The following is a 14,550-nucleotide window of genomic DNA, read 5'->3' as shown; positions in this document are numbered from 1 at the left end:
ACAGGGCCCAGGGTACCTAGGTTCTGGTTAAAACATTCTACCAAATGATCAATCAGGGGTAGTAAACAGACGTTCGGAGCGTTTTGATGTTAAGCAACTCCTTTAACTCTTTCATTAAATGGGGCATAAATGTGGTACCTTGATCCATAAGGATCTCCTTTGGAAGCCCAACACGGGACAAAAAGGGCAGCAGATTTTACAATATCTTTTGGATAGTGTTTTTATGAAGTGGAAATGCCTCTGGATGTCAGGTGGTATAGTCAAAAATCACAAGAATGCAATGGCAATGGTTGACCAATTTGGATGTTTCTAGTGGACTTATTATGTCCTTTGCTATCCTTGAGAAAGGGACCTCAACAATCGGTAGGAATTGTAGGGGTGCTATCGGGATGGGAGGGGTGGCTGTTTTTTGGCCGATATCAGAAGTCAATACATAGTTTTTAACATCTGCAAAAATATCTGGCCAGTAGAACCTGGGAATAACTTGACTCTGTGTTTGACCTACCCCCTGATGGCAGCCGTCAACTGTGCATGTGCTAATTCTAACACCAATCTTCTATAACTTCGGTGAACCACCAATTGTGTTCTGGCCGAGCCATCTTTTCTCCGCTCTCTCCTGTATAACAAGCCCTTCTTGAGAAAGAAGAAAGGTCCCGCTTGGCTGCTTTCCTCTTCCTAGGTAATTATTCTACCAAAGGCTTCAGTAAGAAGTGCGTCATTCCGTTGAGCAAAGGCTTAGTCTGGTAGAGGTGAGACTTCCTCTATCTCCTCCCTACAGGTTTCTACTGGGGGAATGTCAACTTCTCCAAAACCCCTCAAACCCCTTTCTGTTTCTCCTAACTCGCTTGTCCCCTGGGGAACTGGAAACAAGGTTCTTTCTAGAATTTGTTGGGCTATTTTCTCCCCTTCTCCCCTTCTTTAACAGTATAGGGATTATTACTGTTATTGTGGAGTAGAACTTTGGTGTCCCCCTAATGTCAGGTCTATGACTCTAGCCATAACATCTATGTCATACCGCCAGGTTATTGCTCACATTGAGGCTAGCCTAATATAGGTACCCTGGAGTGGTGGAGGAGTTACGTCCTGTGGGTATCAATCATCTCTCATTTGGAGGGATAACTGTTTCTCCAGTGCTTTCTAAGTCAAAGCCTATGGACTCTTCTGTGGCTACAGTAGGGGCTCTGGCTTTCAGACTTTGATAAAGAGCACAGGTCCCCAACATCTATCAGTTGGTTGACATCCCACACTGACACCATATGTGGTGAGTCATAAGGAGTCAGCCACTTTGAGGGCATTCTGTACTCTCGTTATTAAAATTAAAGAATAAGACCTATCTCTCCCTATGGCTAAAGGGAATACCCTTCCTATCTAAGAAACTAAAGGTGCTTGTCAGATGTCAAGAAGTCCAAAGTAAATATGACCTCTATCCACACTAACCCTATCTGAACCTACCACTTAATATAACTAAAGTAAATGGGCCAAGAGAATGTCTCTTCTTCCCTAGGTCTTCTATTTGTTCTTATATTTACTTGTATTTCCTCTCAGGCTTTCTTTGCCAATGATACTCTCTCTGAGGCTCAATGTTCTTTTATCCAGTTCAATTCTGAGCCTTATCTCCTCTCTCGTTATATGTTTCAGGGGTACACTTTCTCCAGGCTTTAACTTTGAATGTATAGGGTTCTTTCCCTACTGGTTTATTTGTTATTCGTTCTCTTAGATTTTTACAGTTCCAATCATTGAACTTTATGGTTATTCCTTTGTCCTTAGGACTGGGACGAATTCTTTCACATAGATAATGATTCCCGAGTGGCCTCCCGTTGTTCTCAATTCTCCTGGTAGCTGTTGTTATGTGGGGAATGGTTGCAGGGCTCGTCTCCCGCTCAGGTACTGCTTCTCGCTCTCTTCTCTGTTCTTCGGTTTCCCATTTTTGGTTCCTCGTCGGACATCTGCCATCTGCAGATGCTCAGAAGGCATTCAGACTTCCTGTTGCAGTAATCTCTGTGCTGTTCTTTGGGCATACCTACCAGGTACCTCTTCCTTCTTCTCCTCTTCATACTGCTTCCTGTGCGGTCCTGCTCACCAGGGTCCAGCGGCTCATGCTCTGGTTCTTCGAAACTCGCAGGCTCTGCAATCTGCTAGGGCTCCACCTCCACAAGATGTGATGAGGTCGGGGGCTTCCCCTGTGCATAGTTTTCTCTTTCTCTCCATCTGCTCTGACACATTGCCGTTCTTGACCCCCATGGAAGGTCTTGTGGAGTGTGCTCACCACCTTAGCCTCACAGGGGGGATCTCGCCATTAGGGGGAAGGGGCAAATACTGATTCATCACACTATCCAGGCTCCTGCCCTGTCAATAGGCAGAGCCAGGCTGTTTGACCAGCATACACAAAATGCATCCACCACTGAGCTGAGCTCACAGTGCTGACATATATATTATATCAAGTGGATTTGACTGTAAGAAGTATGGGAGTGCTAGCCACAATACCCCAACTAGAAAATGGACTATATTTACAGTGTACAACTGACACCAGAATAGTTACTCTCATAGGTATGTAGTTTGTGAGCAGAGGCGCTTATCTTAAATGCAACTTGGCTGCCACTGCAGCTGTCAATAGGGAACCTTTGAACTGAACCTTCTCTGTGCCATGGGAGTGCAAGGGCTGCAGCTCAGTCTACTGACTCAGCAGGGCACAGATATACACTATGCTTTTGGAATTGAGTTTTTTGTAGAAAGGGTCAGGTCAGCAGACCACCCTTTATATAGCCATGAATAAAGGCTTGGCTTCTACACCCTTGCCAGATGGTAATACTTCACAGGTGTCAGGGTGACCACTGGAATCAATATGGATACAGAAAATCAAGATGCAATTTAAATACTTTGTTAAAGCAAAACAACAAAAACTACCTTTGATGTCATGGTAAAACTGAAAGAATATAAAACTATTTAAGATCTCTGGTTATTCTTCCAGTCTTTGCCACACTAAAGTCTCTAGGTGAGTGCTTTCTTGAGGAGGTCTTAAATCTCCTGAACAGTCCTTCCCTACTTTAAATACCATAGCCAGGTCACTTTCCGGTCCAGGGCAGGACCCTATTGTGTATTCCCAGGTCTTTCTTGTTGAGATGAAGTTGGGACACCTCCCATTCCTTCCCCATCGCTCGGAAGCTATGTCTCTGATTCAGCAGAGTGGAGGGACTGGTTAGCAGGTTTAGCCATATCAACTGGAGCAGTCCTCATGCCACATACTGGTACATCCAGCCACCTTGGGATCCACCTGTAAGATTGGACCTTTTCCCTTACTTTGCTCGGTGGAAAGCCAGTGTAGCTTCTTTCAATATTCAGAGATATGAGTTTGGTGACTGAGACAGCAGACGGCTCTAACTGCGCCATTCTGTAATACTTGAAGTCTCCTAATTTTGCCTTTAAGTGTTCCTAGGAGAAGGCTGTTACAATAGTCTAACTTTATTTTGACTATAGCGCCGCAATCAAGGCTCTGTTTGATTCTGATAAATAAGGACACATTTTCCACAATAGGTGTATGAAGTGTGAACATGCCGATTTGAGATATGACACATGTTTTTGAAAGGAGAGGTGGGAGTCGCAGTACACTCCCAAAGTTTTTACAGATTCAGACACTGGTATAGATTTTCCATTGATAACAAAAGCCTTATATCGTGCATCCAGTTTTTTCAATCTGTGTGGGGTACTAACTATAAGCAGCTCTGTCTTTTTATCATTGAGCGCCAAAGATTTTAGCACCATCCATTTCTGGATTGCCCTGAAAATCCTATTAATACTGTCCAAATACTCCTCATAGATCCCATATAGTTTGAAAACTATCTGGGTATCATCAGCGTAGTTGCCGAACTTCACACCAAGTGACTGGAGGAGGTCGCAAAGGCATTTAATGTATATATTAAATAGAAGGAGGTTAGACATGAACCCTGGGGGACACCAAATGTCACAGATATTGGCTGTGAATGTGATTATCCCTTGGCTTCACATGCCATTCTAGGGCCCAAAAAAGATTTTAGCCCTGCCACAGGGGAGCATCTGCCTATATCTTTTAGTCTGTCTGCAAATAGGTCATGATCGACCAAGTCAAACGCTGAAGACAAGTCCAGCAGGAGCAACGGTGCAGAGCTTCCCTCCTCAATAATCTCTGTAAGATTTATTTTTTAAAAGCCAGCAGGGCTGTTTCGGTCCTGTGGTTGACTCGAAACCCAGATTGCTCTTTTGCTAATATGTTGTTTGTCTCAACAAAAGCTTAAAGCTGTGAGTATGCTATCTCGTCAAGAATTTTTAGTATAAAAGGCCCATTTGTTATGGGGCGGTAATTTTCAGGAATCAAGGTATCAAGGTTTCCTTCTTTAGCAATGATGTGATCCACGCCTCCTTAATGGCTACCAGAACATGTAATCCAAGGAGTTTATGTACATGCAAACTCCTTAAAGAGAGTGGAGGGGAAGATATCGCCCTTACAGGACGTTGGCTTAAGCTTCTCTATGACTTCCAGTACCTCTTGTTCAGAAATTTTGTTGTGAACGAAAAGGAGTTAGTGTTCTGAGAGGGATCTTCCACCCTTATAATGTCTGTGTCCTCTTCAAAGAACTGTGTCTCAATCAGTTCCTTAATGCGTACTTGGTGCTGCAGTTTTCTGACAGAAACTGTCAGAGATGTTATGACATCAGCTGTCATCTACAGTACGTAAGGGTTCAATAGTAGGGCCTTTAAGTTCTTTAAGAACAGTGAAGAGCTCTTTAGATCTCGATGGAGCTCTTTCTATCCTAGTGTTAAGAGTTGACCATTTTGCTTCAAAAATTAAGTCCTTATACTCCTCAACTGATACTTTGGAATCCATCATTGTGGGGGGGGGTGGATAATTTCTCCATTTGCGTTCAGATTTCCTCTTTTTCTTTCAGGCTAGTGTTATTTCTGTAGAAAAGTGTACTTTATGTCCCTTTTGTTTCTTAGGCTTGGTTGGGCGAAGGGGGACTTGGGAATCGAAAGCTTTGTCAGTGCTGTCCTGTTAGCAGTGGTGAACTCCTCTAGCGCTAGACTACTAGCTAGTGATGGTAATAATGGCTTTATTGTAGATTGAAAGGCTTTCAAGGTAACATATTACAGAGCTCTAATGACATATTAAAGTGAAGCAGAGCATGGTCAGACCAGGGACACTTCTCGATGTGTTGTAAAGCTGGAACTTGATTTTTGGATACTATCCAGTCAAGTATATTTCCAGCATTATGAGTCGGGTTATTTACAACCTGATGAAACCCGCGGAATGACAAAGTTTGCAATAGAGACAGAACTTCCAGGTCCTTGGAGTTGTTTGCCATAATGTGGTAACGGCTGAGGTGTTTTTAAATGAGCCACCTATAGAGTCAAGCAGTTGCTCCTCAAAAAGGGGAGTATTTCTTGGTGGCCTATATACAAGTACTGTGCTGAGTGAATGCGAGGAATCAATATTGAGTTTAAGTTGCATCGCCTCAATGGAATCGAGATGAGGAGGCGTGGAAATATAAAAATCCAAAGTCTGTCTAAACATCATAGCCACTCCACCACCTCGACCTGTTATTCGATAGGTGTGAAGATATTTGTATGCATCTGGTTTTGCAAGTGACACAGTGTGTGTGCTGAGCTGAGTCATGAAGCCACGGTGCTGTAAGAACAAGGCCATCAAGCTGTTTTCTGTAATGCAGTCAGATGTTTCTATGGCATGTAATACCATGGAGCGGGTATTAAGTAATCCGCATTTGATAGGGGTCTTTTTATCATCCAGAGACAATGTTACTATATTATCCATTGACAAAACTGCAGTTCTTAATTGCAAAGATCTTCACAGAACTCTTCTTTCTATTTGGGAGTCATTTTTAATTAAATGCAGATTGCATGCAGGGACCTGCCAACATTAACACATACATCCAGTTTGGACCCATGCATGAAATCCATGACCTTTGCCTTGCGGAATGCAAAAGCAAAGGGTAAAACCAGGCAAAATTGCCTTTGCTCTTTATTGGTGTGCTTCGTTGTGCAAAAAAGTCAACTCTGCTTGCAAATTTCACTTTGTAGAATGTGTTTACCAAGGTATTCCTATGGAATGCACCTGATTGCTAGCAGGTGCTAATTCAAGGCAGATTCCATAGGAATCCATTCATTTTTCTCCTCCTTGACAATTTCGATCAGTCATAAAACATGGTGCTCTTCCAAGACAGAGGAGGGGAGCACAACGGAAATGCAAACTCTACTTCGTGCCCGTCCTACTCCTTGGAAGTGGATAGAAATGAGCTGGGGCACAGAATTAATGCATAAAAGCTGCATGCCTCGCTTTTACACTTTCATTTTGCGCTCCAGCCCATTTCAAACTAGCCTTCTGTATGATAAGTTACGTTAATATGCTTTTATACAGCACCAAACCATCACCATAGTAGTATCAGAGTGCCTAGGCGTGTCTGTCGAGTGGTTTATTGCCCCCCCCCCTCCCCCGACCAGGAGTATCCAGACCTTAGTCTGCTGGAGGACAGAAAATGAAGAAGGAGAAGATAAGAGGATGGGAAAGCAGGAAGCAGATGCTCCAGGCACAGGGAGGGAACAGGGAAGAATGGTGTCTGATTGTATGGGTGCATGTCACTCCTGTTATATGATTGTGGTGACTACTTGACAGGGAGTGCGGCAAGGTAATCTTTTGTCTTTAGGTGATTTGGCACGGAGGAGTTTGAGTAGGGGTCTAAGGCAACAAGTACCCTTTAAATGAAGTATTATCTTTCTTGTGTGTTTTAAGTTAGTGTTATTTTGACCATTATAAACTTTGGATACAATAGATCTCCGTCCAGCTTCAGAGGTACTCATATTTCTGGGCAATGCGTGGGTGAGACGGGTTGAAATGGAGTCCAGAGTGGTTTATTTGCACTTTTCTTTTTTCTTTTGCATTGGCTTTTGCTCTACAGATGTGGTGTTCGGGGTCTTTATGGTCTGCAGTATCCATTTCTGTACTGGGTACATGGGGCATCTTTTTTTTCCCTATTCAACTCCTGTATGATTTATCTTCAATTGTCTTAATCTTATTCTTTTTGGGAATAATATTGTATTTTTATGATTGTGTTTTAGGAAAAATTAGGGTTTATCCCTGAAGATGAGGCATGTCGGCCCGACACGCGTAATATTACTATAACAAAACTCTCATAGAAATTGAATTTCATTTCTATTGGATCTATACACTACTGTTATTATTGATATTTACATTCTGAGAATGTTAGATGTATAAGTCTGCAACAATTTTCTTGATTGCATGGTGTAAAAAACTCAGTCTCAATTGTTAAAAACATTGATTAGGGATAAACATTTTTTGCATGATTTACTTTGCTGAAAGGCTCAACAGTGTTTGAGTACTTAAATATTAAACCACACTTTGCTATGTCTATTCATGTTTGCGCAAGTTATTGGTTCACCAATTGTGAAGTGCAGATTGGGTTTTGGGCTGTTCTAGCTCAGACATTTGGCATATTGTAGTAGTTGGGGTACAGAAGCAAACTGCTGGTACCAACGTGCACCTCTGTTAAAATTTTAAAAAATCTTTTGAAAATAATTCTTTGTTATGCCGAAAATCTAGATACTGGCAGTGCAGTCCCCACTTAATATATACTGCTGTTAGGTGGACTAGAGCGCTAAAAAAGGGAGGAGGTGAGTATGTCCTAAAGTTATGGGTTGTGTTCCCAAGGCAGTTTTGGAGACGTTTAAGTTGGTGCACTGTGGAATGTTGGATGCCTGAGGGGCTTGAGAGTGTGCCCAGGCACTCCTGAAAGTTTAGTGACTTTTTTTCGTGGGCATCTCTATACATTGTACCCCAGTTCAAACTCCGGAATGTTAACTCTGTGAATGCCAAGTCTGAACCAAGAGTGGTGTAGTCAAGAGTAGACTCTGTATTAAAATCCATAAAGAATTGTTGGCCATTTGCGCTACACCCAAATTCTTGAGAAAAACAAAAAACTGTTTCTGTCTTTATCCTTGAACAATGGTGGAACGCCTGAAGAAAACCTGTTAATATAGCTTGAAACACGTGTTGACAGCAACCTAGTAAAGAAGAATATATACAAAATACGTTTACGAGTGCTGACTCTGTGTAAAATTGTGTGTCAGTGTATTAACGAAGGATAATGTCAGAACACGGTTTTTTGCTTTTCTCAAGAATTAGGGTGTAGAGGGAATGGTCAAACATTTTTGTTGTTGTTTGCCTTCATGACCTTGGGCTAGTGTCATATGTTTTTGACCAAGGCAAGCTGATCACCTATGTGTTATAACTATCAGTAATTGCTAACTAGTTGAGCATCATATATGGTATTGAGCTCAATGAGGTATTAGCCAGATCTTTTTGTATCTGTATTAAAGTGATTGTTTTGGTAACAGAAGTTAAGGGAATGGAGTGGTCAAACTAGTACGTACAATTCAAAAAGTCCTGCCACCTTGATGTCAAAAAAGTAATTATTGAGAGTTTGTTTTATGCCATGACATGCTATACTTTATTTGTTTCTATGCGTTTTTACAGAAGAATTATCACTATGATTTTTTTGCACTGATTTTCTTTAATATAAAAAAGCAGGGCGGGAGCCCCAGCTGCCCTTCCCATCTCATACTGCCTCACTGAAACCCCCTGTTCATTTTCAGGCAAAATTGTGGTAAAAGAATTGCAGCAAAGAAATCTGCAGTGAAATTTCATCAGTAAAAAGACTGGATACCCTTTATTTTAGCTCACAGTGAGACAAGGTGCTGCTTTACTTGGGAGTAGAATTGCAAAATATGGTCATTCTTAGGCATGTGGTTAAATATACCCTGAGTTCACTAGGCAGGATGAGTTCATTAGAACGTGTGACAGGGAGAGGTGGATGTGGAACAAACGGGGCAGGGATCGAAGGGTCAGATATCTGTCCTCCTATATGCAGTGAAATTCTGCAAACATTATGTTGTGCTATGTTACTATGCTTTTACTGTTGCCATAAGGGTATGACACGCTTTGTTCATTGAACATTAGTACCTGGCACGCGCGGCGCACCGGGAATCCAACGTGTTGATTGGCTTTTTTCCGAGCCATACAACATGGTATTCCCATTTACGCCGTGCGTGCCGGCTACTCCGTTCTCGGCGAGGGGCATGGAAGCCCCTCAGCCAATGAGGAGGCTCAAAACGGGGCAACCCCGCTGCGAATTCCCCATGGCTAGAGGCTGCCTTCGTCCCCCGGCGGGGACTCAGGTAAGACTTTTTTTTCCCTCCCTCCTCCCACCTCCCTGCCCTCCCCACCCCACTTACCTTCTATCCCTTGGTCTCCGGTGGAGGACGATGGAGGCCTCCAGGCGTGTGGAGACTCGGAGTGGGGGAATCCCCGCTCCGAGCCTCCACGCGGCTGGAGGCTTTCACTGTCCCCCGCCAGAGCCGCGGTACTTTTTTCCTTTTTTTTTTCCGTCCTCCCTGCCAACCCCACTTACCTTCTTTTTTCTTCTTTTCTTGGGAGCGAACGCGCTGGAAACACTTTTGTTCCCAGGGCGTCCGCTCCCGATGGCTGCCATGGAAATGGAAAACATACTACGTTTTCCCTTTCCCGGTGGCCATTTTTTTCCAACTTTTCTTTTTTTTTCTTTCTGTTTTGAAACGCAGAAGCGTTTGAAAACAGAAGAAAATGCCATTAGTACCCCGGTCTAACGGGCCGGGGTACTAATGGCTATAAGACCCTCAGCGGCGGGCCAATAACGCCCATGGTAATGCCCCCGGGGCTTCGTTAAGGCCCTCGCTATGCTCAGGCCTGTAACAACGGCCCCGGGGGCATCACCTGGGGTGTTATTGGGCCGCCGCTTCGGGTCTTATTGCCACAGCGCTTTATGCCACTGTTGGGTCTCTTCATGGGATTGAGAAGCGGCAGAAAATCTTTCAGGCTGCGAGCCAATAAAGTGAACACCAGTACACCCAAAGATCATTACTGGGGGGCTCCCCAGCAAGGCAGAGTGGAGAGAATGAGCATGCAGCAGAAATGGTTGTGCCCCAGAGGTGGATTTAGCACTCGGGTGATGGACAGAGGGCAAGCATGCCCTCCTGTGTCCTGGTCGGACACCTTATCAATCTCCTCAAATCAGCCACAACACACATGCCCTCCTCCCTCCTGGCATGCAGTCAGTCACAGTGGAATCACAAAGAGCAGTCTTGGCGGGAGCTCACAGGGCAGGGCAAAACATGTGTCAGGGTTTGTAGGGAGCCATTTCAATATGATTGTGTCCCTCCATACCTACAGTTGGGGTGGTGGAAACGTTAGCATGTGTTTGTCGGCCTAGTCGCATCATCTTTTTTGTGGCCCTGCAGCCCTTGGGCGCTGTGTCACAATTAACTCCCCCCAGAGAGAGAGAGACTTACTTGCAGGGCTGAGGGGTCCTACGGAATCCGAGCTAAAGAAAAGATAGTATCAACAAAAATTAAATGGTCCTGATTTGAAAGGAGCAGTGAGCAGGTGAGGGAGGAAGGGCATGTTTTTGAGAAACAGGAGGTGAAGGGGACAAGGAAAGGAAAAGGAAAGGCAAGAACGTAACAACATAAAACAAAGGAATAAAAGAAGAAAACATAGAAAGTCAATGAGGATGGGAAAAGGAAAACATAGATATTAAAATCTCCCATGGCTTTCAGGAGACAAGCCTGTTAAGTCATTCAACTACATTGCGCTGAGAGGCATGCCAGCTGCATAGCTCTGATAAGCCCCCATAAAGGGGGAGACATAACTATGCTTGTTGGGCATCTTTGAGAGATGGCCATCTTCAACCAGTAAAGCTACATTTTGAGCAAATCTGCTTTTAAAGTATAGCAGTGTTTAAAATGTGTTCTCTGGAAGTTTTGTACATAAACAATGGATGTTTCTAAGTGAACATTTCGACGTCCCCATATTGTGAATGAAAGTGAATATTTTCAACTATTGAATGATTTGATAGTGAAACTGTAAAACAACCAAGCAGTGCTGGGTGTTTAATGTTCTTGCAGCCAAATAAATTAACCTTGAATTGCATGTACTTTTAATATAGATCTTATGAAACCAGGCTTGTAGCTTCAAAGCTCAATAACCACTTTTTATGTTTATAATTCAAACACAAAGTGGCACTTTTCCCGCCCTTTGATGAAATACAGTTCTTTTTAGAGATAAGTTAATTTCTGGAACTGTTGTAGCCAGATTTGATTTCATGTGCACTGCAATATTATTGCACATTTTTTAAACTAAATGATTTCTTGATGTTTGTAATAAGCACCAAGGACTCTTTTGGGCTTGAAAACAAGTGTTCTTATTATCCAGGAAATAATAATTATAATTTCATCTCGGTTTGCAGGTTGTGTCATCATTGTCGGTTTTGGACATACATCCTCCTGACCATGCACAGATCTGTGCAGCAGGTTCATTATTTCACCGAGCTATGTTGCCAACTGAACTGTGCACTGTCTTCATCTGGGTGGTGATCACAGACCTTGCTGGCAGATTATAGTGCCTAAAGACTATTCAGAGGATCGACTCTTTATAAGGACTATTGCACGCGTTGCCTTTTAATGAGTGATGAGGTGTGGGGGATGCAATGATGCACTGACTGGGGGAACCATGAGTGGCTTTCCAGCTTAAAACACAATGTAAATGTAAATGTAAAACCCTATTTGGAGCACTTCGACAGACAGATAGCTCAGTGGGTTGAGTTCTTCCGGCAGAGATCTGTGCTCTGGCCATCATCCTTCCATATAGTACCATAGAAATGGGTATAAATAACACCTATCGTGCTGCAGAAAGTGGCAATTCAGTTTGTGCATGCCAGATAAATGGTCAATAAATAGATGTTTACAGAGAGTGGACTTGGCCATAATGCACATGTCATTACAGTTAGTATTTTATTTTATAGTATGTATTTCTCTTGGTGCATACATTATGGACATTTTTGGCTAAGCTCTATGATGATTATTTTGTGGAAACTCCCAAGGATAAATGTCGGGATTGGCCTTTATCACCTGCATGGTCCATACTGGTCTCTGCAAAGGGTGATGTACTGCGGGTTTCAGGTGCATGCACTAAGTAGATTTCTTGTTTGAGAATATAGATTTATTGGCAATTGAAAACAAGGTATTTCAGTCCATCAGGGCTAATTATGCCCACCGTGTTAGTGGGTGTTAGTGGGTGTGTGTGTATGTATTGGGGGTCTTGCATGTTTGTGTGGGCAAGGGGAGATCTGTCCAGTGTCAGGTTTTGGGCATGACATTCCAGTGCCTTTGTAGCAGGCATGGAATGTACAGTAGTAATGAGCTCTGGACTTCTGAGGGGGCATATTTTAGTTGTTTCCCCTGGGCGCCATATTGCTTTGAAACTGTCCTGGTGGACACAGTGTGTGGCACCCTTGGGTTGCCTAAATAAGAATAGATACAAAGGAATGCTCTTTAATGTCACTGGGCAGGCAGTCAGAATGGAGCTGAAACACTAAATGACCACTGAAAAGATAGTAATTTATTTATCTGCAAGGTGCTAACATAGATGAAACCAGAGTAAAAGGCAAAGAGGTGCTAACACTGCTGGATGCTGGGTGCTCTCAAAGGTATTCTGTAACCTTCTGCAAACCACACATTTAAAGTCTTCAGTTAAGGTGACAGAAGCCAGCAAAGGACAGCCTGTAACATGCACGGAAGGCAAAGTGCACATTTAATGCCATGAAAGAAAGACATATGTTGCTGTGTAGTAAGACTGCTTGGCTCTTGAACACATACACAGCACAACAAAATTGCAACAGTGTGGGAATGTTAGGCATACAAGGCTTTAATATGGTTGATTTGTCTTCTGGACATGTCCAGCAAAAGATATGCAGAGCCATAATTTGCACAATAAGGATTGACATGATCAGAATTGACATCACAGTAAATAATATTATAAGCAGTGATATTAGTCTTCAATACTCTAGGACACCATTGGTGAACCTGTGTATTTCATTGACTTAGGTAATCGCTTAGTTGAGAGAAATTGCGCAACAACTGCAATTTATTACAAAATATCTATCTCTTTAATAGTCATAAAAATATCTTAAAAAACATTTCAGACATGATTATCAATCATACCATTCATTCATCATTCATATATTCTAACAGGGGAGTTCTGAAACTGAGGAAAAAACTTGTGCATAACAGTTGTTCAATGTATGCAATTTAGACATTGGAAAAAGACATTTGTAACGCTCACCTGATTCCCGCAGAGGCGCCGGTCTTGACTGGGTGAATGCCGTATCTTCAAAGGTGATGTGTAACACACGGTTGGCTCTTTGGGCTGGACCTCTGTGCACTGTATGTCTGACTCGAAGAGTAAGATGTCTGCAGATAGAAAATATGGGATTAATGAACTGGGGTTATTGGGTGCCTCTCTCCTCTTCCCTTTCTCTTCTCCTGTAGAACCCCAAAGGTTAACACCCTCACCTTAGGTAAGTGAACGCCGAGCTCTCCATCTGCGTCGGGGCAGGGTGCCGTAGTCAGTTTCTTCACTGGATAAGGGTGCAGGCCTCTTGACCTCAGAGGACTGCTGTCCGTCGTTAACTGCACGAACGGTAAATTCTGGGCACTTCAAATGTCTTAAAAGTCTTTTGTAATGATATCTCTTGTTTTGCAGGGTTCCGGCGATGGCGGATGGCGGGCTGATGAGAGTTGAGGATCGAACCCGCGTGAGGAATAGAAGCGCCTGGAAGCACGTAAGTAAGCGCTTGTAGCCTGCTTCACGATGCGCACTAACTGTCCCTTTTATCTTGCAGGTACAAGTTCGGAGCTTTAGAGAAGCTGAAGGGTGCTGGAATACCCACTGGATTCGGCGTGGGAAGGAGTAATGGCACGTGAGTAATAAAGTTGCCCAATGTCTTTAAACGCACCTTCTTTTGTCTTTCAGATGCCGGAATGCAGCGCGAGGCGTTGGTGACAGCCGATGGACCAGGTAAGAGATGCGCTGCCACTGAAGACCGTAGTGCTAACCTGTTCTTTCTTTGTCTTTGCAGGTGCTGCTGAAGACTGGATTCCAGGATGGTAAGCCTTTGTTCCCTTAGGCCCAGGATCAGAAGCAGAAGACACGATGAGCGTTCTGCTGCAGAGAATGCAGAATAACGCAAAGCAAGATTCATCCATCGGGTGTGGTTTAAATAGCCTCCTGTAGTGCTTAGGTCTCTCCTTCCACAGCCACGCCTAAGAAAAGAGTTCCTGCTTTCCAGAAGAGTTCCAGTGTTCTGAACCTAGGGAGTGGCTCCTGCCCCACCCAACAGGAAAAGTAGTCCCAAACAGAAGAGGATCAGGGGTTCAACTGGCAGGTAAGTAAGCAGCATGGTCTGCTGCAGGTAAGTCCACCCAAGCATTATGAGCCCGGCGCTTCCAGCGCTGGGACTAGGCATCTTTATGAGCCTGGTGCCACTGGCGCCAGGACAGGGTCCAAAAGGTCCCAATTGGGACTGGCTGGCACTCGGAACCGGGGTTATGGGTCTGCTTCCAAGGGAGTCGGGCAAGTCCTGATCTTTTGGAAGCAGAGATCATGACAACATT

The sequence above is a fragment of the Ambystoma mexicanum genome, chromosome 4p (assembly GCF_040938575.1).
Source record: "Ambystoma mexicanum isolate Mex_15411 chromosome 4p, UKY_AmexF1_1, whole genome shotgun sequence".
Classification (NCBI taxonomy): Eukaryota; Metazoa; Chordata; class Amphibia; order Caudata; family Ambystomatidae; genus Ambystoma; species Ambystoma mexicanum.
This window is presented reverse-complemented; position numbering follows the sequence as displayed.